At 47.3% G+C, this 24316-nt stretch overlaps 1 long non-coding RNA gene across 1 annotated transcript in view; it reads left to right on the top strand.

Annotated features, from left to right (window-relative positions):
* Positions 1-15875: 15875 nt before the first annotated feature.
* LOC308464911 overlaps positions 15876-24316 on the top strand; it is a 45516-nt gene continuing 37075 nt past the window's right edge. Inside the window, exons 1-2 of the long non-coding RNA XR_013980182.1 lie at positions 15876-16036; positions 23268-23338. This is a non-coding gene — a long non-coding RNA (uncharacterized lncRNA). The remainder of the gene's footprint in view (positions 16037-23267; positions 23339-24316) is intronic.

Genomic DNA, 24316 nt, shown 5'->3' with positions numbered 1-24316 from the left:
AATACTATTTTCTCCTTTGTGTGCTAAAGATGATTTCTTACCATGTTCTCTTTATCTGTTTATATTAAGTGCAGCTGCTTCATTATTGATGTAAAGAAGCAATTCAGAATTGTATGATTAATTTTAATGTAGATCTTTCTTATCTGAATAATTGATGGGACATGATCATAGACATTCTGAGTCAGTAGCTGTTACTCCTCTTGTCTCTTCTTATCTTTGTATTTGTACTCATTGCTTAATCCCAGAGGGAAATGTGCATTTTGTTGGGAAATATTTTTAATTCCCTAGCCTCCTGTCATTTTAATTCAGACCTTATACGGGCATAAGACTCCACTTTGTTCTATGGAATCTAGAAATCCATCCTGCTTTACATACCGGAAAAGGCACTTGATCTTGCACCAAACACCCAACACCTTCAGGCTTACAGAAGGTATGCATTAAAAATGTAGCAAGCAAGGCATTTTTCATGCTATCATAAAACAAAATCACCCCTTGGTAAGAAGGAGGGAATCCTGACTGAGGACCCAGAACTATCTAGCTTGGCTGTTGGGGGAAATAATTTTGCTGCCTTCCAGTACGCACTGAATCCAGCAAACAATTGCACCTGTAATGTCTGCCAATGCTGGCATACAGCTAGCTCTCTCTCCTATCCACACGCACACATCTCATTAATTGGAATAGTGGCAGCAGCTCATTGGATCGGTTACTTCTAGTATTGAGAAAGGGAAACAGTAGATGCAGAAGGATATTTGTGTATACTATAATGTGGGCATGCAGCTCTAAACTAGGGGGCAGATTTAGGAAGCAACGCACCACTAGGATTGGGCCTAGAGATCCAAAGCGTCATGCATAGGGATAGCCTTCTATGCTACCCCATCACATTGCACCATAATAGGAAGCCCAAACATGTATTGCTAAAGATCTGTTGTTCTGATGTAGATAACTTCCCCCATTCTTGAATCAGTGCTTGCAGAAGGTTCTGTAAGTATTTTGGTACCTAACATATTTGGTTGTTTTCTTGTTTAATGCAAAGGAATCTGCCTTGTTGGCTGCGATGAGGCTCTTTTGTGAATTATTAGGGGTTTTGTACTTCCTCCAGATTACTTCTCGGTCTCCCTGGAAACGGATCATCAATTGTTGATCAGACACAAGAAAACACCGTTTCCAAAATCTAAAGCTTCGTGTGATACATGGGGTCCAGGAGGCCTTCCCATTAAATTTACTGGAAAGAGCAGCTCTGTACAGAACTGATCCCAATTCTCTGGAGCAATTGGGAAATCCCTTGCAACCACCCATGTGTGCACAGGAACCCCTGTTCGGACAAAGCTCCTCCCCCAAGTGTGAACGAGCCCTGCCACACTAATTTGAATAAATGTAGTGGGATATTGGTTCAAATTAAGTTATTGACAAGATCTCTTCCTTTCTCTTTCTCAGGGTGTGTCTGAGAACAAGAGTTCAGTCCCTGTGGAATCTCTTAGCTTGACCTTTCCCCTAATCTACTGGAAGTTCTGGTGATGCTGCTAAAGTTTACCTGAGTCTGGCTCAAAAATGAACTTATGTGGTTTTTAACAGGGCAACTCCCCAACTATTCCCAGGCTTGGATCAAAATAGCAGCAGGCCTTGGAGAGATATCCCAGGAACCAGCACCATAGAACCCCTGCTTTGTAGCATGTGAAGATGGCCGAGGGCGATGGAGAAAATGAGGTGTGGAAATAGCCACTTACCGTCCTTCCAATGAGCGGTGGTTGCAGCCTGATGCAGCCCCTCCATTCTCATCCACACACACCACACCATTTTTGCTGTTTTTCCTATCCCTTTCAGCCGCCACGGAGGCTCACATTGTTTTAAATGTTAAAGAACAGTCTTTATCCATACCAGCCAATGCAGTGGACATGTGTAGCTCAATGGTAGCGCATTTGCTTTGCATGCAGAAGGTTCCAGATTTAATCCCTGGCACCTCCAGGTAGGGCTGGGAGAGATTCTCTTACTGAAACTGCAGAGAGCCACTGCCAGTCAGTGAAGGGAATACTGAGCTAGATGGACCAATGGTCTGAGTCAATATATGTAAGGCAGTTTCCGGACTTCCGGGGTGGCGCCATCGGTAATGGCGGATTCCCTCTGATCTGGAGGGACCAGCTCCACGGGAAATGGGTCTTTTCCGCTACGGCGAAGCGGGGACCCTTTCAAAAATCACAGACGGATGAAGCCTGTGACCATGGGACTCGGCGGGCACCTTTAGCGCCCCCCCAACCCACAAAGGAACCCAATAACGGGCTCCGGAGTGAAGAGGGGGAAGTGCTGAGAGTCAGCTGCTTCTTCCGTGGAGCAAAGCCACACAGCCGTTGCCGGAGAGCGCTGCCTTTTTCCTGGGACAATTTGGCTTCTAAATCAATCACCCGTGAGTACTTAAATTTCGTACAATTGGACTCTAAATAAGGACTTGCGTGCAGAAAGGAAAATTGGACTTAAAAGTTTATTTCAATTTGGCACTGAAACGGGAAGGTCTAAACAGGAAGTCAGCCTTCCGTTTCTTTGTAGATAGATTAAAGCAAAGACATGGCAAACTAGAGCTCAGAAAATCACTTGTAAAGGACTAACTTTCATCATTTAAGATTGTTGAACCCCCTTCGGAAGCAGGAGAAGAGGGGGGATTTTTTCTGAACTGTTTAAACCTGCAGAAGTGAGTGTAAAGTAAAGTAACTTTCCACTGTCTTGATCCTGGAGCGGGGTGTCAAGACTGACGTTTTTTGAAGCTCATTGACCAGAGACAAACGTTTTTGACAGATAGCTAAAAGAAGAGAAACATAGTGATTCCATTGTTCCCCTTCACATTTTAAAGGAATAAATATTGACAAAATATCTGAAAAAGGAAACTTTGTTGTTAGATTTGTCTTTAAAAGAAAAGAACAAATAGAAGTTTTTCCCCTAGAGGGAGCCTATGAAACTGTAACTAATTCTGAATCGGGGAGCTTGCAGCTGTTACAGATTACGATCGTGGGAATAGACTTCTGACCTTGCAGGACAATGTATTCAGAAGCTCTGCTGTGTGCTCTCTGTAAAACAAGTGCCCTACTGGAACAGCTACATGAGAAGACGGACTTGATGACTGATGCAATCAAAAATTTTGAACAGGCAGTGGGAAATTATATGGAGCCCACTCAGGAATTAAATCAGGAGTGTGCCCTGACAGAACAGATGAGGGAAGAGGATGTTGCTGAATCTTGGGCGCCAGAGATGGAGGGAGCTGTGGCCCAGCAGGAACATGAGCTTTTGGATTTGACAAATGAACTTGGAAAAAGCCAGATTTGGAAAGATAAAGTTTGGTTTGGTTTGGAAATGGGGGGTTGGATAGACCCCCCTATGCAGGGATGTTTGGACTTTTCAGGTCTGGCAATGGGCCGTGAGATGTTTGGGGTTGTGGGGGCTCTTAATTTTGGAGAGACTTTGAAACATGTTCTTAAATATCACATGGAGTTTAGTGTGGACTATGGAAAAGGGGCTGATATGTCGAGAAGGGTCAAAAACATTGCTAAGCTGGAGTTCCCACGAGTGAAAGGAGCAGGAGACAAAGGAAAATACAGTTATAAATATGAAGAAGAGCCGCGGAAGGGACATGGAAGGGACTTAAGGGCCTCGGATATAAGATTACCAGGTTAATGCGCTAGATTGATGAGATAAAAAGGACTTACAAAACCCGGGACCAGGAGGAAGAGACGCTGGATGAAGATTGGATTGTTTTTTTATTTCTTTTTTATTATTAGGATTGTTTTATAAAACTGATGAATGTTAAAAAAATGTTGGAACGAAATTATTTGGCTTTAGCAAAAATGTTTAAAGAATTATGTAAGAATATTATGGTTATGAGAAGTTGGTAAAAATAAGATTTAAGTTTTAGGTTTTAAGGTTTTTTATAGTAAGATAAGATTAAAATAGATTAAGGTAATGTAATGACAGAATATTATGAAATATGGAAAGGATTTGCTGCGACAATTAACAACTAGGATACGAAAAAAGGGAGGAGGAGGAGGTCAAAGAAAGAAGGTAATGACAGTTAAGGATTTGAGAATAATGGATTTGTTTTTAGATGTTTGTGGTATATTTTTGTTTTTTGACCGTGTTATGATATTTTTTGATTTTTATTTTTATTAATTTGTATTGTTTGATGTGGTTTGTTTTTTCTTTGCTTTTTTCTCTCTCTCTTTTTCTACCTTGTTTTCTTTTGTAATTCTCAATAAATATCATTTAAAATATATATATGTGTGTCAGGGAACTGCCATCGGAAGGAAGGGAGGTGAAAGGGCTCACACAGGTTGGGAGAGACTCAGCAGCTGAAGAGGGAACCAGTAGGGGGAGAGGAGCTGAGCTGAGGGAAAGTGAGCTGGAGGGATGGCTCAGAGACACTTCCAGCGAAAACAGTGGGGAGGTTTCAGGACCTCCTGTAGGGACACCCACTCCTCGCCGGAAACTGTCACGCAGAGAGTCCAGAAGACGTGTTTCCGTTAAGGAGCTTTTATGTTGGAAGCGATTCCGAAAGCAACCACTGTCGGAATCTGCTAGTGACTAGAGGAGCCATGTCTGAGGGGCTCCGTCACAGACAGAGGTTTGTGGACTTGAACAAACTCTGAGGGGATACGATTTTACGCACAAGCAGCTCATCATCCCATCACAGCATTCCGACAGTCTTTGAAAGCAGTTTGTGCAGGAGAAGGCATCATGAGCAACCCAGCCGGAACCGGAGAAGCAGGAGCTGGAGCGGGTCCAAGCCTGGAAGAAAGGTACCGGGTGTTGGAGGTCCAGCTAGCGCTGCAGACGGCGAGGCTTGAGGAGAGGAGGGCTCAGGATGCAGACAAAAAGGGGAAAGCCACCCAGCTCGCCAGAAAGGTACCAGGATTGGTGCAGAAGTTTGGGTGGGAGCCCAAAGACTATCATGGCTTTCGGACAGAGATGCAATATGCCCTCAATCTGCAGTTTGATGAATTCCCTGACGAGGAATCACGAGTGGCTTTCGTGATTGGGCATCTTGAAAAGGGGGCGAGAGACTGGGTTAGACCCCTGATGGCAGCGAATAGTGACGTCCTAAAGGACACAATGAAGTTCTTTCGCGCCATGGATCTGATGTTTTCCAGCGATATTGAACAGGGAGTGGTGCGCAGACAGTTAATGGCTTGCAAACAGGGGAGCCGATCTGTCCGTGAGTACTGGACTGAGTTCACCATGTTGATCCATAAATTGGGGTGGGATCTATCGGCGGAACCCATTCAAATGCTCTTTGAAGAAGGGCTTTCTTCGGCTGTGAAAGACGAACTTTCCCGGGCGCCCAGGGCGGAGTCTATGGACCAGCTGACCAAATCAGCGCTGACCATAGGAGCGCGCCAGGAGGCGAGAGCATTGGAGAGGCGGGAAGGGAAGGGGGAACGTTGGAAGGAGTTCCGCATTCCAGACATTCCAGAGCCAACTTTCCCGCCGGCAGAGCCGATGGAAATCGGAACAGCGCGCGCGCAGTTTCAAAGCCCAGTGAGGGGGGAAAGAAGGAGGGAAAAGGCGCCCGGAAATGCTATCTCTGCCAACAGCCAGGTCACTTTGCCAGAGTCTGCCCCCAGAGGAAGGAATGGCAAGGGATGGTAGGAGCTGTGGAGGGAAGAGAGGAAGAAATACCGGAGCAAGTAAAAGCCAACGCCTGGCTGCCACCGTCGGGGCACCGCAGCCAGGCCAAAGAGCAGTGAAAGTGCCCATGCCAGAACCTCCTAAACCCGCCCTAGTGATAGAAGTGGCGCTAGAGCTGCCAAATGGACACCCTCTAAAGATAAAGGCGCTGTTGGACTCAGGCAGCTCCTGCAATTTCATGAGCAAAGAGTTTGCAGCTGAACACCAGATACAGACGATCCCTTTAAGCAACCCCCTGCAGGTGACCACGATCGATGGCAGGGAGCTGTTGGGAGGAGAAGTCAGCTTGCAGACCGTCCCAATGATAATGAAGGTGGCAAGGCACACCGAACTGATAGCGTTTAATGTGGCCACCTTGGGAGGAGCTCCCATTATATTGGGGATGAGCTGGCTAGCGTTACATGATCCGCTGGTGGGCTGGCATCAGAGAGTGGTTTCTTTTGGTTCAGCACATTGCTTAGAACACTGCAAAGAGGGAAAGGGTTTGGCAGGGGCCCAAGCCACCCTAGCAGGGACTGAAGTAACGGAGAACGTGAAGGTACCACGACAATACGCAGATCTCCGCGACGTCTTCAGCGAAAGGGAAGCTGACCAACTACCCCCGCATAGACCCTTTGACTGTCAAATCAATTTACTCCCTGGGGCACAGCTCCCTGTAGGCAAGCTGTACGCCATGTCAGACAGAGAGATGCAGGAGCTAAGAGAGTTCATTGACAAGAACCTGAAGAGAGGGTTCATCAGAGAGTCCAGGGCGGTGGGGGGCAGCCCAGTGTTTTTTGTGGATAAAAAAAACACGAACAAGCCGAGGCTGGTGTGTGACTTCAGGGCCTTAAATGCAGTGTCAGAACCAGTGCCCTTCCCTATGCCCAGGATTGACGACATTTTGACAAGGGTGCGGAAGGGAAAGATTTTCACAAAGCTGGACCTAAGGGGGGCGTACAACCTGATACGAATAAGGAAGGGGGATGAATGGAAAACCACCATGTTCACCCCTTTAGGGGCATTTGAATATTTAGTTATGCCCTTCGGCCTACAAGCAGGCTCCGCATGCTTTCAATCGTTTATGAACCACGTCCTGGGGCCTTTGCTTTACAAGAATTGTGTGGCCTTCTTAGACGACGTGTTGGTGTATTCTGAGAATGAGGAGCAGCATGTGAGAGACGTCAGAGAAGTGTTGAGCAGGCTGCAAGCCAACCAGCTGTGGGTGAAACTGGAGAAGTGTCAGTTTCATACCAAGGAGGTGGAATTCCTGGGGTATCGCCTGTCAGACAAGGGATTGGCCATGGATCCCGGCAAGGTCCAGGCGGTGCTGGAATGGAAAACACCCAAAACAAGGAAGGATGTGCAGAGGTTCCTAGGATTTGGGAACTTCTATCGTAAGTTCATCCGAAACTTTGCCCACCTGACGGCGCCCATTACGGACTGTCTCAGCAGTAAGAAGAAGTTCGTTTGGACTGAGGAGGCGGAGCGAGCATTTGAGGAACTAAAAAGGGCCTTCGCCTCGGAACAACAACTCCTGCATGTGGATTTACAAAAACCGATGAGAGTGGAAACTGACGCATCAGACAGAGCGATTGGGGCGGTGCTTCTGCAGCCAGGGAAGGAGGAGTCAGAGTGGAGACCGTGTGCCTTTTTTTCGCGAAAGCTGAACAAATCCGAGAGGAACTACACGGTGTATGACCGAGAACTACTAGCCATTCATGAGGCGTTCCGGAGATGGAGGCACCTGCTAATTGGCGCACAACATAAGGTGCAAGTGTGCACTGACCACAAGAACCTAGAGTATTGGAGGACGGCACGAGTGCTCAACCAACGGCAAGTGAGATGGGCCCAGGAGTTCTCCAAATTTAACTTTGAGATTTGTTACGTGCCAGGCCCAGAGAACATTAGGGCGGACGCTCTCTCACGCAAACCTGAATATTTGGAGGGGGAGGGAGCACCCGAAGAGAGACATGTCATTCCAGAGGACCGCTGGGTGTGTGGGGCGGCATTGGTGGGACAAAGAGAACTGGTAGAGGAAACAGAGAATGATGAATACGCCCAGAATAAGCTCAGAGGTCTTAGGGGTGAGGGAGAGGAACCAGGGGGTTTCGAGGAAAGAAATGGAGCTTTGTATTACAAAGGGGCACTGTATATCCCTGAAGGAGACTTAAGGGGGAGGGTACTCAAGCAGTTGCACGACAGCCCCACGGCGGGGCATTTTGGACAACACAAAACCATGTGGTTGGTCACCAGGGAATTTTGGTGGCCTAAGGTGAGGGAAGATGTACGTGAGTATGTAAGAGGGTGCGAGCAATGCCAGCGAGCCAAAGGGGAAAGGCGGGCGCCGGCGGGGCTATTAGAACCCTTACCAACCCCAGAACGACCTTGGGAGGCAGTGTCGATAGATTTTATGACTGATCTGCCGAAGTCCAAAGGGAAAACAGCCATCATGGTGGTGGTAGACCTACTAACAAAGATGTGCCACTTTGTAGCCTGCTCGCATGCAGTCACGGCGGAAGAGACAGCGAAGTTATTTGTAGAACACATTTTTAGGTTGCACGGGGTGCCATTGAGGGTGGTCTCAGACCGAGGAAAACAATTTACTTCCAGGTTCTGGAGGAAGCTCATGAGCTTACTGCAGGTGGAGGTCAACTTTTCGACTGCCCGGCACCCTGAAACCAACAGGCAGGCGGAAAGAGCAAACGGTGTCCTCCAGCAATACCTGAGGTGTTATGTCAATGACAGAGAGAATGACTGGGTAGAAAAGTTGGCGCTGGCAGAATTTGCCTACAACAATGCCGAGAATGTGTCCACAGGGATGAGCCCCTTCTTGGCTAATTATGGGTGTCATCCCAGGGCTTTCCCAGGGGGAGAAGGGGAGAGATGGAGCGTCCCGGCAGCCGAGCATTTTGTAGAAGAAATGGAAGCAATCCATCGTCAGCTCCAACTCAACTTAGAAAGGGCGAAGGAAGAATACAAGAGGCAGGCAGACAAGAACCGAAGGGAAGGTGAAACCATAAGGGTGGGAGATAGGGTGTGGCTGTCAACCCAAGGGTTGCCGTTCAAAGGAGGTTGTAAGAAATTAAGACCCAGGAGATTGGGTCCCTTTGAGGTCATTCAACAGGTCAACCCAGTGGCTTTCAGGCTCCGGTTACCCAACCACATGAAACTGCACCCAGTATTTCACAGGTCGTTACTGTCACCGTACGAGGGGGGACGAGAAGGGATGGCCACTCGGGGACCGGTCATAGAAGAAAGAGAATGCAGCAGCCATGTGGCAGAAATCCTCGACGCCAGGTGGAAGGGGGATCAGGTGGAGTATTTGGTAGCGTGGGAAGGAGAACCGGAGTCAGAAAACACTTGGGTAATGGCCGAAGATATCAATGACGAGGTATTGATAGAAACGTTCCATCAAAGGTTCCCAAGGAAACCTCAGCCTGTGGAGAGGTTCCGGAGGGAATACTTTGGGACCACCGATGAGGAGGAGGAGTTGGAAGGATTCCCGGACTCGGAAGGGGAAGGGGAGATGGACTCTGAGGAGGAGGAGTACTTCGAGACCAGGAACCGCAACAGGTGGAGAGAAGTGTTCGAGACATCGGAAGATGAAGGAAGTTCATTCCGGGGTTTTGCCTCCTCACCGCCCGTAGAGGAGGGGGCGAGAGGGGGTGAAGGGGGCCCTGGAGGGGAGGTGGATGTCAGGGAACTGCCATCGGAAGGAAGGGAGGTGAAAGGGCTCACACAGGTTGGGAGAGACTCAGCAGCTGAAGAGGGAACCAGTAGGGGGAGAGGAGCTGAGCTGAGGGAAAGTGAGCTGGAGGGATGGCTCAGAGACACTTCCAGCGAAAACAGTGGGGAGGTTTCAGGACCTCCTGTAGGGACACCCACTCCTCGCCGGAAACTGTCACGCAGAGAGTCCAGAAGACGTGTTTCCGTTAAGGAGCTTTTATGTTGGAAGCGATTCCGAAAGCAACCACTGTCGGAATCTGCTAGTGACTAGAGGAGCCATGTCTGAGGGGCTCCGTCACAGACAGAGGTTTGTGGACTTGAACAAACTCTGAGGGGATACGATTTTACGCACAAGCAGCTCATCATCCCATCACAATATGTAAGGCAGTTTCCTATGTTGGCCAGCATTAGGGCGGCCTTTTTTAGGATAGTATATGCATACATCGGGAGCATAAATGCCACAAACCATTGACTTACTGGGTTGCCAAAGTTATCTGTGGTGCTTCTGCTTTATTAGAGTTGCCAACTTACTGGAACCATGTCTAAATAGTACAAGATACATGTTTAATCTTGACACCCACACTAACAGCTCAATTTCTTACAAGTGCAGAATGATTATTATGGGGCACCTGTAAGAGTTCCAGTTTCACAGATCAAAGTAGTCAGGTGTGCACTTATGGGATAAGGTATTTATTGCATGTAAACTGGTCCCAAGCTGTCAGCAACTTCAGATACCAATGGTAACACCTCGACCATTGCCCGGTAACAATTTGGCAACCAGTGCATATCTCCGAGCAGAGGTGTTACATGTTGACAGGGACTCATACCTGTCAGCGGTCGTGCTGTAGCATTCTGTACTAACTCCAGTTTGTGGGTCAAATGTAAGGGAAGCCGCACAAAGAATGAATAGCGGTAGTCCAACTTTGAAGTCACCAGTGCCTGAGCTACTGCGGTCAAGCTCTACATAAATCAACTGGTGATGGTGGTGAGTCCAGTTTGCTTGATCATATACTCTGTAGGAATCAAAGTATGCAACAAGAGGGGAAAGTACTAAAGAGCTGCTGTCATTTACATGATAAGGGTTTTTGTGTGTGCGCGTGTGTTTCTTTTTAAAGTATTATTAAATTAACCATGCTTTTATGTTTGAGGGCATTTCTCCCCTCTCAGAAGCCACTTTTTAATCTGATGTAAATCCAATTTAGTCTTAACATTCTGAAATGAAAGACCCACTCTTTGAATTTATGTATAACTGATTTAAAGCAACTGCCAACTTCATGCTAAGCAAATAAACTATTAAAGGGAATGTGTGAAATTAGACGCAAATCAGAGACAGATTGATTTTGTTTTTGTTTCAATAAATTAATACTATAAGGCTGAGGTAAAGCATGGATTTTGTTTCAAAACTAGAAAGTTAAGATTTAATTAATCACTTTTTTTATATAAAAAAAATACCTCATTCATGTGGAAAACAGAGTTTAATTCCTTAGGGGCCTTACATAACGTCCAACATTTCTCTGATGAAAATAGGGATGTCCCATTCCATAATGATAATTTTACTATTTATACCTCACATATCTTACTGGGTTGCCCCAGCCACTCTCGGCAGTTTCCAACATATATAAAACTATAACAAAACATTAAATATTTTTAAAAAACTTCCCTATACAGGATTTACTTCAGATGGCTCAGGGGTCAGATAACTCCATACCTTCTATCATTTCTCCAATGAAAATCGGGACATCCTAAGGAAAAGTGGGACATTCTGGGATCAAATCAGAAACCAGGACGGCTTCTCTAAATCAGGGATGTCCCTCGAAAGCAGGGACACTTGGGGGGGTCTGACCCTACTCTTTCTGTCCTTGCACTTGGAATAAAAAGTGGTGAGGATTTGTTTAGCATATTTCAGACACACAATCATGGACTTATAAGGCCATAAAGTATATAACAGAATCCTAACCAAGCTTCTGGTTCCAGTCGTGATGCCCGAGCACAATTTCTCTGGAGCTGATACAAAACTTGTACTGTGGCCTCCCTTCTCCCTATGCCCCATAAAAGACACTGCCTGCTTTGGAAGAGTGATTGGTGCCTTTCAGCTTCTTGGTTTCAGCTCTCCCTCCGCCCCCCCTCCCCCGGCTGCCTGATTTGTATTTATAGTGGACACAACAGTATGATATGCACACATATTCTTTAGGCGTGCACCAAATGGCATTTAAAAACTGCTCCATACCCTGGGATACAGTGTCAGATCTTGCAGGCACTCACGAGACCCGAGGCCTGACTCATTTATTGACATAAATGACATATCTAACACACATCTACTCCAGTCGCATATTGACCATCAATTTGTCACCATCAACTTCATGGTACATTTGTTGCAGTTTAGAAAAGAAGAAAAGGAAAGGGAAAACTCAGAGATCTGCTCCGGTTTGCTGAGGGGTGTACTAGTATTAAAAAAGAAATGGAAAGTAATCATGCCTCTAATCCTAGGGCCCCATCCACTATAAGCCTCTCTCAATCCAACACATTTTGCTGTTGCAAACCCTGAAGACATGAGAACCTATTGGCCTGATTTCTCAGACTCTGATTTATAGTCTGAACTGAACCACAGCTAGATCAAAAGACCATAAAGAATAATATAACTCTTTCTGAACGCCTCCCGGGTATGTCTTTGAAAGGACGAAAAGTGTAGAAGTGAATATAATATTATTTTTAAGTTTGTGGTGAACAGTATGAACACTTTTAAAAATCAAGTGTCCATTAATCCACCTAGTGCAAATGACAATGCTATAGAACTGTAAAGGACCTGTAGTCCAAACTGACACAAAACAGACGGTGCGCTGTGGTACTGCTTTTTGGCAGTTGCCCAAAGCAGGCCTCTTGGGGTTGAAGGCTGCTTAAGTAGTCTGGCTGGTTGATGGCTTCGCCTTCTCTGCTTAGCTGCAGATACAAGCCTATTAGGACCAAACTAGCCGTGATTTCCCCTTTCCCCAGCCACCTTTCCCCTACCTCTGAACTAAAAGCAACTGAACTGGTCCCTAATTTGGCACAAAGGCTAACCTTTCCTCTCCTCAACTTGTTCACCTCCTGAAGATACAGGATGGAAGATCAGGAGCCAACTGGTGAGGACAAACCTGCAACAGATGGAATTGTGTCCTTGGAGGAGCAGGGCACTGTGGATGCTGATTCCCTGAAGCCACCAGAAGGCGGCCCTGTGAAAGAGGCATTGGCTACATCTTCATGAAAGGCATTATACAATCATCCTAAAACTATTTTTAGAATTAGACATTAAACAACATACCTATATATCTTAAGAAGCATGCAGATGTACAGTTTAAAGTGAAACACTCATTTTCTAGAAGAGAAGTCTGAAAAAAGCAGACATATCAAGAAAGCCGAACAGCTTTTCAGAGTCTGATTGCCTACTAAACAAATTAGAAGTGTTTGTGTGCGTTTTATGACTGGTCATGTATTTTCAACATAAACTAGGAGGCTGTCCTTGGATGTAGACATGACATTGTTTTCAGGGAACATGCACTAGTTGCCCTAGCATTCCTAAAGAGTTTTATTTGGGCAAACTGAGATCAGCTGACTATGCATCTTGGCTACAGATGCCCTGGCTGCTTCTTTGTAGTAGCTCAGGTGTTGTTTACACATGAAGCTGCAGAAATACTGAAGACTGAAAGGTGTCTTTGATTGGCACACAACCCCATCCTCAAATAAGTGTTTGTGCAAACCTGTCTGTTTTGAGAAGTTGATGTTTCTTTCCCCCATGCCTCTACTTCCATTTTAAAAATGCATCCAGAATAGGATTTTAGGAATGCTTGGTGCAAGTTACTTAAATTAGTCTCAGGGAACCAGCATCAGTTTTGCGAAGAGGAAAAGAAGTACTTGCTTCACTCCTCGTAACTCAGAGGGTAGCTGTTAAGCCACATTCTTGTTTCCAAATATGTACATATGTATGGATGCCTATTTTAAGCAATTCTGCACCCCACCACTCCCTAGGAAAGACAACCCCTGGGGTTCCTTCCAACTCTGTGATTCTATGGAAATGCTTTCAAAAGGGGATTCATTAGAGAGGTGAAGCCCTAAAGGGCAGCTAGGGGGAAAAATGATCTCTCCCTGTTTCCCTTTTATCTCCTCTGCTGCTGCTGTTTGTTTCAGTTCTTCATCTTGCCCTAGCACTGCCTGTGAATGCTAATCAGAACCTTTCCCAAGCCTCAGACAGCCATTTCCAGGTAATTGGTCCAGATACCTGAAACCTGACCCACTCGTTTATACACCAAAGAGGTTTGGTAATCCATGGCTATTTTAAGAACGCCCCTGGCCAACCCAGCCCAGAAGACGCCTAATCTGTATGCTTAAGAAAGAGTAAATTACAATAATCGCAACCGTATCATGTTTTTATGATAGAGTATCCTAGTGATTTTATAACTACAAAGCAGATAATAGCAACGGAGCTTTTAAAATCCTTACCATAAAATGCTTTCCATTAGAACAGTTGCATGTCTCTAGTCTGGGCACCGACAGTTAATAGGTAAAAGCGTGTTTACTTACCGACTGCTCAGTCCTTCCTGGAAGTCTGAGGGTTGCTTCAACTAGGCAAGTTTTTTACCAGGCCCCACTTGTATTGCTCTTGGATATGCAAGTGCAATGTGTGAGACAGGTGATGTACACGGGTCAACAGTAACTTTTATGGTTGTGGTTACTCAGTTCACATTGTAATACTGGAGGGGGGGGACAGGAGATGTGGTGGTGGGGACTACCTTCAGAGTCTGTGTAATGCCCCTTGGTCTTGGCTGATATGGGTGGTGGTGGTGGTAAAAGTTGCCAGGCACAACTTTGTAGGTAGCCTGCAGGAAAAAGTCAGTGGGTGATTTCTGATTCTGAATGGCTAAGAAACTCTGGGAATGCATAGACGGGAGGGGGGCATGCCTTCCCCACCCACTCTCATCCAGTGGCGTAGCGTGGGTTGTCAGCACCCGGGGGTGAGTGTATGCTGAGGATGGCCATGCCAGCCCAAGCCCTCACCACCAACCAAGCAGTGGCAGTCTAAGCCGGTGACGAGTGAGGCAAACCAAGGGGAGGGAGAAAGAGGCTCAAAGCCGCCCTGTGAGGAGGGCAGACCTTAGTACAGTGGTGCCCTGTTGCAAAGGAGGAGGCAGCTACCAGACCCTCTGCTTGGTGGGCAACGGCTGCAGCATCCTCCCCTCCCCTTCCCTCCCTTCCAGTCAGCCCAGGGGCAGGGAACATGTGGGTGTTCCTTTGCAGGCTACGAGGAGGAGGTGCCAGCGCCGCCCTAGCCCTGAAGGCGTGGCTGAGGTGTGGCTTGGCTCCTCATGGCTCCAGCCATGATAAGGGAGCTTGTTGTGGGGGCACCTGGTTGCACACCCTTGCACCCCTTCAAAAATCTGCACCGAGGGCCAAGGCCCCCCTGGCTCTCCCCAAGCTACACTCCTGCTCTCATCTAAACCTGGTGTAATCTAGGTTTGTGTGCATGTGAAAGAGAACAAAGGGGAAGCTACAACTGCCACCATCCCTGACTATAGGCTACACTTCTTGGTCTGATGGGAGCTGGGAGTGCAATAATATCTAGAAGGTCACAAGCTAGCCACCCCTGCTTTAAGATGTACCGTAGATCTGCCTCAATCTATGTTCTATTTACATATATGAAAATGGACTAAAATATTATAAACACTCTGAACTCCTTCCAATCCAAACCTAGGTAAGCGCTACACCCCTGCAATGTTTCAGCACTTCAAGCTCATATAGGCCCTTTCCATCTAGGAAATATGCATATGTAAACCCTTAGGTGGCAGGTAAATTGGCATGCACTCTGCAAATATCTAGAGCAAATTATCAATCCTGCCTTCCTCCAACCAGTTCGTTAATTAAACAACAACAACAACAATCTGCTGCATCCCCCAGCTTGCTACTGCTGTCAGGCCGGAATGTCCTGCTCTGGCTGAAGGAAAGCCAGAAAGTAAAGACAGAGAGAAGCAGCCTGAATTTCTGAGCAACAGCAAATCAAGGAAGCAGGGTGTAGGGAGATGGAAACAAGGGCAGCACCTTGGTATCATAAGAAAAGGTAGAAGTGAGACCTTTTGATCAGGTGGTGTTCAATCAGAACTGGGTTAATTTCTACCACCTGGTCTGTCTGCTCTAAAAAGACAACTACCCAACACACACACAGATTTGCTTTGCAGGTCTCATCCAGATGCACACACCTTTCAGCCATTAGTAATAAAAAGCACCCTTTCCTTCCCAGCCTAGTTAACTACTGTTAGTACTGAAGGACAAACTGCATCCTGCCACGTCCGAAACAGAATGAAGCCCCGCCCCCCTAGTTTTTAAAACCACCCCATGGATGGTACTGAAGCAATTAACCCAATGTGTGTGGGGGGAGGTGCGAGATTTGGGAAGCTTGCAGAGATAAAGTGGCAGTTTTGCATTTAACACCAGCATTTAGCACTAGCTCAAGGTATAGAGAGCTGCTTGATTAGAGGGGGGAGGAAGGGAGGATGGGGTGGGGGGAATTGAAAGTGCCTCCTTCAGCTTCCCCCCTATCTAGTTGGTATGATCCTTTACCTCCAAAAGAGAACTTCGGGACCACTTTCTGCAGTTCAAGCGAAGCAAGAAAAGTGGCGTCGTGCTTCTTTTCCTTGAGGTAATAGCGTGGTTGTTTTTCTTCTGTGCGTAAGAATGAGGTGGGCACTTAGGAAGAAAGCCCAGTCTTTCGAGTGGCTCAGAATACGAGTTGTGGGATAGGAAGCTTCCTGTTCAAACCTAAAATCTGGGAGGAACTCATACAACGGCCTTAGCCTAGCTGCTTGCCTCCCTCTTTCCGTTTCCCCTGTGGAAAATGAGGACAGTTACTCAGTCGTGTCTTAATAGGATTCCTGTAGAGTTGACAGGACCCAGGAGTGGGTCACAACAGGAACACTGTCATACAAATATATGGTAAATGGTTAAGAAATGGGTCCCCAAATGCATGTTTGGGTTAAAAGTGGGTCCTGGGGTCTGAAACTACATACTTACTACTACCTGACATAGTTACTACAAAGCCAGTATTAATTATTCTGAGTTGCTCAGGTCTTAACATGCCTTCAGGTAGAGCCACACCCATGTCCTGGTATTGCCTTTATGGTGGTGCTTTGAATGCAGTATCTGATTGATAATGGGATCCTCCTATCCCTCTTTGTTCTCCACATGGTGCTAGTGCCTTTTAAGTGCAGTTTACTGTATGTTCCTGTTATAAGAATTTAAAGTCTCAAATATATAAATTAAATGTTAATCAATGTACAAGGCAAAGGCATACATAAGTATCTTCTTCTTTGGCGATCGCTCGTAGCCGAGTAAGATTGTCTTCTATAAACACGGTTTTAACAATGAGTCCGAAAGTGACTGTGGAGGCCAGTTCTGGATCCACATGTCCTTCCACAGTGGGGACATTGGTTTCCGGGCGGGAATTGATCATGGTGTGGATTTGCCAAGCGTGCCTTCCTCTTAGCACGTTTCTCCCTTGCATCCTGAGTTCGAGTGTCTTCAAAGCCCATGACACCTTTGGTAAAGGCTGTTCTCCAACTGGAGCGCTCGCAGGCCAGTGTTTCCCAGTTGTCAGTGTTTATACTACATTTTTAAAGATTTGCCTTGAAACAGTCTTTAAACCTCTTTTGTTAACCACCAGCATTACGCTTTCCATTTTTAAGTTCGGAATAGAGTAGTTGTTTTGGAAGACAATCATCAAGCATCCAAACAACATGACCAGTCCAACAAAGTTGATGTTGAAGAATCATTGCTTCAACACTGGTGATTTTTACTTCTTTCCAGTACACTGATATTAGTTCACCTGTCTTCCTAAGTGATGTGTAAAATTTTCGGAGACACTGTTAATGGAATCTTTCAAGGAGTTGGAGATGGTGTTTATAAGTGGTTCATGTTTCACAAGCATATAGTAAGGCTGGTATTACCTTAGCTTTGTAAACAAGCATTTTGGTTTCCCTGCGAATGTCCTGGTCCTCAAACACTCTGCACTTCAATTGGGAGAAAGCCGCACTCGTAGAGCTCAGGCGATGCTGGATTTCGGCATCAATGTTGGCCCTTGTGGAAAGAAAACTGCCTAGGTAGAAGTGATCAACATTTTCCAAAGTTACATCATTGAGTTGGATTTGTGGCGCTGCAGAGGGGTTATTTTGTACTTGTTGGTGCAGCACTTTGGTTTTTTGGATGTTGAGTGATAGGCAAAGCTTTTCGTAAGCTTCGGCAAAGATATTTAGGATGGTTTGGAGGTCATCCTCTGAGCATGCACACACTATGTTGTCATCAGGATACTGAAGCTCTATGACGGAAGTTACGGTAACCTTACTCTTTGCTTTCAGCCTGCTCAGATTGAAGAGCTTTCCATCTGTTTAATATATGATTTCTACTTCGGTGGAGAGTTTCCCTTCGACAAAGTGTAGGATCATGGTAATGAAAATAATGAATAGAGTTGGGTCTGAAACAGTGCAGGAAAGCAGTCCTGAAGCCATTTTGACTTTCCCAGTGACTTCAAGTGTTCCTCTGCAGTAAGGGAGGCAAATGGGGAAAGCCTCCCCATGGTCTCTTTGCTCACACATCCTGTCTTAAGGGTGTATCTGCGTAAGAATAGAGTGAGCCTGTGACCTGGATTCAGGAACTAAAGTATTCACCATCACAAAAGAGTAGCCAGACTGCCCAGGTAATGCAATCAGAGACCATTATCAAGCAATCATTGACCATTATGAGGTATCCTGGCCTTAGGATTCTGCTGTAGATCGCCCCTTCTGTTAAGTTGTGGGCGAACATATCAGACGACACAGTGATTCTTCAAACAGCTCTTCTTTATTCAGATGCCAGAACTGAACTGAGCTGAAGGGCTCAGTCAGCCTGCTTATATAGAGCTCCAGTACCTTGTTACTGTAACAACATTCTAAAACTATCCAATCACTGAACGTCACTTTCGACCCTTCATTTGCATAACTATCTACAGTATCCCCCTGCTGGCCCAGGGTGAGAACTTCAGTACATAACACCCCTCCCCACCAAGATAAGGCATTAGTTACAATCGTAATGGTTTCCTTATATACAGCACTACATGTAATGGGTCAGTTAGGCACAAAAGCATATCGGTTACATTACACATACTTAAACCAACAGTGATACATAGCCAACAACATAGTCCTTTAAATAAGTTGGGCGCTTGGAAACTCTGCCAGACCGCCGGGGACTGGTAGCCAAGTCCGGGGGGCCACCCAATTCTTGCTGAGGCTGTGGTGCGACCCTAGGTGGCGTTGAAACCAAGTCCCCTGGATCCGCTGCTGTGGGTGGAACCTCCACAAGTGGAGTGGGCAGAATGTCAGGCACAGCAGTGGTCTGAGTCTGTGGTAAGTCTGGCAGACCCTCTGAAGTGGCTTGGTTCGGCTCCACGCCGGCAGTTTGCGAGAGAGGTGTAGGTGCAGTAAGTGTTCCGGAGCCACAAGCGCAGTTGGGGGCACCACGGTAGTGTCCAAGTCCCCAACCCTGCGCCTAAGGGTGGTCTATGTGCCGGCGCCACAAGCATCCGTCTTCGAGCGCCACCTGGTACGAGAGAGGTCCAGTGACTCCCACTACTGTGGCTGGCACCCAAGGAATGTCCCCCACAAAGTTCCGGGCAAAGACTTGGTTCCCTGGAACAAATGACCGTGGCGCGTTGGCACAACCTGGGGGTTCGGCCACGGCAAAGTCCGGGTGCAGCCGGTCGAGCGGGGACCTGAGGCGGCGGCCCATAAGCAGTTCGGCAGGACTCCGCCCTCTGGCCACATAAGTGGTGATGTGTTACACGAACAAGTATTCAGCGACCCGCTCGTGCCAGTCTCCCCGGTCCAGGCGCCCCAGTGCCTCTTTTGCCGAGCGCACCATTCTCTCCGCTTGCCCGTTGCTGGATGGATGAAATGGTGCCATTAGGGCATGACGGCTGCCCAGTCCCAAAAGGTACCGCTCAAAAGCGCCTGACGTGAACTGCGGTCCGTTGTCAGAAACAAGGACATCAGGACACCCATGCGTCACAAAGAGGCCTCACAGCACCCAGATGACGGCCTCGGTAGGGGTGGAGGGCATCAGGGCCACCTCCAGCCATTTGGAATAGGCGTCCACCACTACCATAAAGGTCCGGCCACGAAAGGGGCCGGCCAGATCGATGTGCACTCTCGACCAGGGTGTCTTGGGCGTCTCCCAGGTGTTTCCCTTAGCTGCCGGTGGCGCAGGCCTTGATTCTTGGCACGCTTGACAGGCGGAAACCCAGGCAGTGATGGCATCGTCCATGTTAGGCCACCAGACGTAACACCGAGCCAACGCCTTTATTTTGACGATTCCCGAGTGCCCAACATGCAGAGCCTCAAGGACACGTTGACGGAGTCTTTGGGGAATCACAACACGGTCTCCCCACAGCAGACAGCCGTGATGAGCCGAGAGTTCGTGTTGTCTGGTTGCAAAGGGCTGGAACTCCAATGCAAAAAGCCCTTGTGGCCACCCCCTCCACACCCAGTTGAGCACACGGCTGATGGTGCGATCCTGGGCAGATGCGGAGGCCACAGTGGCAGCCGATACAGGCGCTGCCGGAAGATCTTCAATCAGGAGGAGCGATGAAGCAGGAGCTGTGTCTTCCGCAAATGCTGGAAGAGGGCAACGGCTGAGGGCGTCGGCATGGCCCATCGATTTCCCTGGGCAATGCACGAGCCGGTAGTGGTAGGCAGCCAGGAAAACAGTCCATCGCAGCATGCGTGGTGAGAGGACCGGTGGAGTTGGTCGATCACCAGCGAGGAGGCCCAGGAGCGGCTTGTGGTCAGTGATGGGGTCGAAAGTCCTGCCGTAGAGGTATTCATGGAACCTCTTCACTCCAGCCACAAGTGCCAGTGCCTCCTTGAGCTGACTGTAATTCCGTTCCGTTGGAGATAGCGTCCTGGAAAAGTAGATGAGCGGTGCTTCTCTTCCATCTGGAAAACGGTGACTAAGGACAGCGCCAATGCCAAAAGGTGAGGCATCGCAGGCAAGGACCAGCGGCCTGGCTTCACTGTACTGTACCAGCACACTGTCCGATGAAAGGAGAGCCTTGACCGCGTTGAAGGCGGCCGTCTCTCGATGACCCCAGGACCAAGATGTCTTTGTGCTGAGGAGTCGGTGAAGAGGCTCAGCCACTGTGGCTTTGTGGGGCAGGAACATGTTATAAAAGTTCAGCAGTCCCAGGAGCGCCTGCAACTCCGTCTTGTTCTTTGGGATGGGGGCCTGCTGGATAGCGCGGATCTTGGATGTGGTCAGGTGAAGGCCAGAGGCGTCGATAAGATAGCCCAGGAACTCCACCTGTGGAACGGCGATCTGGCACTTCTCCCTCTTTACCTTGAGTCCGGCCTCCTGGAACCTGGTCAGCACGGCGCGGAGGCGCTCAAACAGCTGCTGGTGTGTCTGCGGACACCAAGACGTCATCAAAATACGGTACCACGGCCGGAAGCCCTTGCAGGAGACGCTCCATAAGGCTTTGGAAATGCCAGGAGCCACACTCACCCCGAACTGCAAATGGCGGCAACGGAATGCCCCTCGGTGGGTGACGATCGTCTGGGCTTCAGCAGTGGCATCATCGACGGGCAGTTGTTGATAGGCTTGGGCAAGGTCTAGCTTAGCAAAGACCTTACCCTCACCCAAGGAATGCAGCAGGTGTTGAACAACAGGAACCGGGTAAGCGTGCTGCTGAAGTGCCTTGTTGATCGTGCACTTGTAGTCAATGCAGATTCTCACCGACCCGTCTGGCTTGACAGGCATGACGATGGGGGTTTCCCACCTGGCGTGGTCAACCGGCTCCAAAACTCCTTGGGCGATCAGCTTGTCCAGTTGTTTGTCCACCTTAGCCTTGAGAGCAAAGGGAACCCGGCGTGGCTTTAGCTTGATGGGGGCGACTTGTGGATCAAGACTAAAGGAGATGGGCGTACCTGTATATTGCCCCAAAGTGCCGTCAAAAACCTCGGCAAAGTCTTTGACCAGACCCTCAGTCTCTGCGTTAGAGATGCAGTTGATGCCGGTGACTTCCAGGCCGAGGGCATCAAACCAGTCTAGCCCTAGGAGGCTTGGCCGCTGACCTTCAACCACCACTACCAGTCGGAGCAGGCCCGAAAAATCCTTGAAAGCGATCCGGAACCGGCCAACGCCTACCACGGGAATGTCGTTTCCCTGGTAGTCTCTCAGGTGTACACGGTGAGAGTCGAGTTGCCTTTTGGACACTCTGGGTACCAGTCTTTTGATGGTGCTCCAAGACACGATGGACAGGGCAGACCCGGTGTCGATCTCCATGTCACATGGAGCTCCTTCAATGAGCACCGTGACGTTCAGCTTGCGTCGCGTAGGCGAGTCAGTTTGGCCAATCGTGGTTCCAGACGGGCAGCGGCAGTTGGTGAGAGCAAAACAGCTTTCCTTGGCAGACTGGAGTGAAGACTTGGACTTGCGAGTCGGTGAAGGGGGGGGTGTCAGACGGAGCCGATCGGCAGACCTTAGCGATGTGGCCCCTTCTCCCGCTTTGTCTGGTGCACGTCATCGTCTTCACTGGAGGATGCCTCATCACTGCTGGCCTCTTCGTGATGCACTGGAACTGGCTTCCTAGCAAGACGCAGGCTGCTGGCCTTGCGGATCTCCTAGTTCAGCAGCTTCCGAGGCCACAGCCTCCTCAATGGCTTTCTGCAGCGTGAGGTCTGGCTTGGCGAGGAGACGCCGTTGCAGATGGATGTCCCGGACCCCGCAGACGATTCGATCCATCAGGGCATCGTCTAAGTCTCGGAACTTGCAGTGCATCCCACCTTCGTCGCCAGTGTTAAGTTGTGGGCGAACATATCAGACGACACAGTGATTCTTCAAACAGCTCTTCTTTATTCAGATGCCGGAACTGAACTGAGCTGAAGGGCTCAGTCAGCCTGCTTATATAGAGCTCCAGTACCTTGTTACTGTAACAACACTCTAAAACTATCCAATCACTGAACGTCACTTTTGATCCTTCATTTGCATACAAACTATCCAATCACTGAACATCACCCTCGATCCTTCATTTGCATAACTATCTACAGTATCCCCCTGCTGGCCCAGGGTGAGAACTTCAGTACATACAACTTCTGTGATGTATGTATGATGTATTGGGGGGTGGCCTTAAGCTTGCAGGGTGGCAATTTCAAAAAGTCTATAAAAGGGCTTGCACACCATTGTTCGGGGTTCCTCCTCCCTCCTGCATGTGGTGAGTGAGGACCCTGTTGCAACAGTTTAATAAAGATCAGGCTTACTAGCTGCTTTGCTTCTCAATATTCTCTGGTTGGCCTCTGTTATTTTCTCCTACCGATAGGGAACCCACTTTAGGACTCTATACAGGCTCTTCGATACCCTATAAGGGGAAAAAAGAGCAGATTTTGTTTACAACAGTGCTGATCGGCTCGCGTGTGGTGTTAGCTTGCTAGTCGTGCACCTGTCCAACCTATCTATCGCTGATGCTGTGGAGCACTGTATCTTGTGGGAATGTGCCGTATTAAATTATAAAACCAGCACGAAAAGCTTAATCCAGTAAAATAGGTTGTCAGGTTTTTATAGGACTTCCCTTCTTTCGTTTTGTTGTTATGACTGGGATCCAAAATGATTAATAAATAGGAGTTTTGCCATTTTATTTCAATGGCATGATTGCACCTTTAAGCATTTTCTGTTAAGCAAACTGATATTTTTTTTAAAAAATGATATTTTCCCACCAACCATCCTCTATTGAGTATTAGTAATGGTTTATTCTTTATTTAATAATACACAATTTACAGCTGTTTGCTTTCATTTATTAATAGCCCTTTCCACTGAACAGGATTAAGAGAAATAATTATTTTTACACACCATAGGGTCCCTGTCAAGTATTAGGTGGATGTCATTAACGTCTCGACAATTGGGAGTCAGAACTGCAAGCATCCAAGTAGGTATATAAAGCTAACAGTGTTCAAAGTTTTCTTCATCTTTCAAAAACAGTTTTGCTAGCCCACAAACTTTTGTCCATATAAAGCTGGGATTAAAAGATAAAGAGTCAGTGGAATATCTAATGCAAGACCTACGCTAATATGTGTTAGCTCAATATGAGTTAGCAGTACAAAGGAGAAATACAGAGAAAAGTAGCATGTACAGAAGACGCAGGCTTTAGTGATTCAGCATTGCTTGGAAGATTCTGTATGCCATGAATATATGCAATTTTCTATTACCAATTAAAAATACTCTCATTGAGTTTTTGCAGATAATTATTGTAGGAATATAATAGGCTGAGGGGTAGGGGATAAAGAACTGATCCAACGTTTCAGCTAAAATTTGGAACATTTCAAGTTCTTCTTGAATAGTTGAGAAATTTCCCTCTTCTGCTGAAGAACCTTCTGCAAACAGGTCAAGTAACTGATTGGGGTAGAGAATTTCAGCCACAACTGTAGATCTGGTTTTAATATTATTGGGTTTTGTTTGACTGTTTTTGAAGAAGGCAATTGGCCTGGGCCCTAATTTTTTCAGTTCTCCTTTTCATAGCTCATCATCCATCAGCATGTATTAACAATAGAGCTTAATTCAACAGTAAGTGACTGGAAATGTCTCATCCAGATTTAACCTTAAGAAATATTCAGTGAAATGCCCCCCTGTGTTTTTCTGCCTATGATAGCAGGGAAAATTTGGGGAGCTAATTTTCATTTGGGAAAGAACAAGTAACTGAAGTCCAAAATAATACACGTTAAAACTAATTGCCTATGATGTATAAGAAGGACTGCACTCTGCATTCTGTTGCTTACGGCAAAACAGTACATCAATCTGGATTCGGGCATTGCGCCACTTTCCTGCTGCCATTTGCCCCCAAGGGTACAGTTTGTAGTAAACATAGCCTTCAGAGGAAAATACTGGTGGTGGGATCTTTGGTATGGAG

Source organism: Podarcis pityusensis (assembly GCF_964106645.2).
Source record: "Podarcis pityusensis genome assembly, chromosome: 1".
Taxonomy (NCBI): domain Eukaryota; kingdom Metazoa; phylum Chordata; class Lepidosauria; order Squamata; family Lacertidae; genus Podarcis; species Podarcis pityusensis.
Note: the sequence above shows the minus strand (reverse complement) of the source record. Positions and strands in the feature narration are given on the sequence as shown.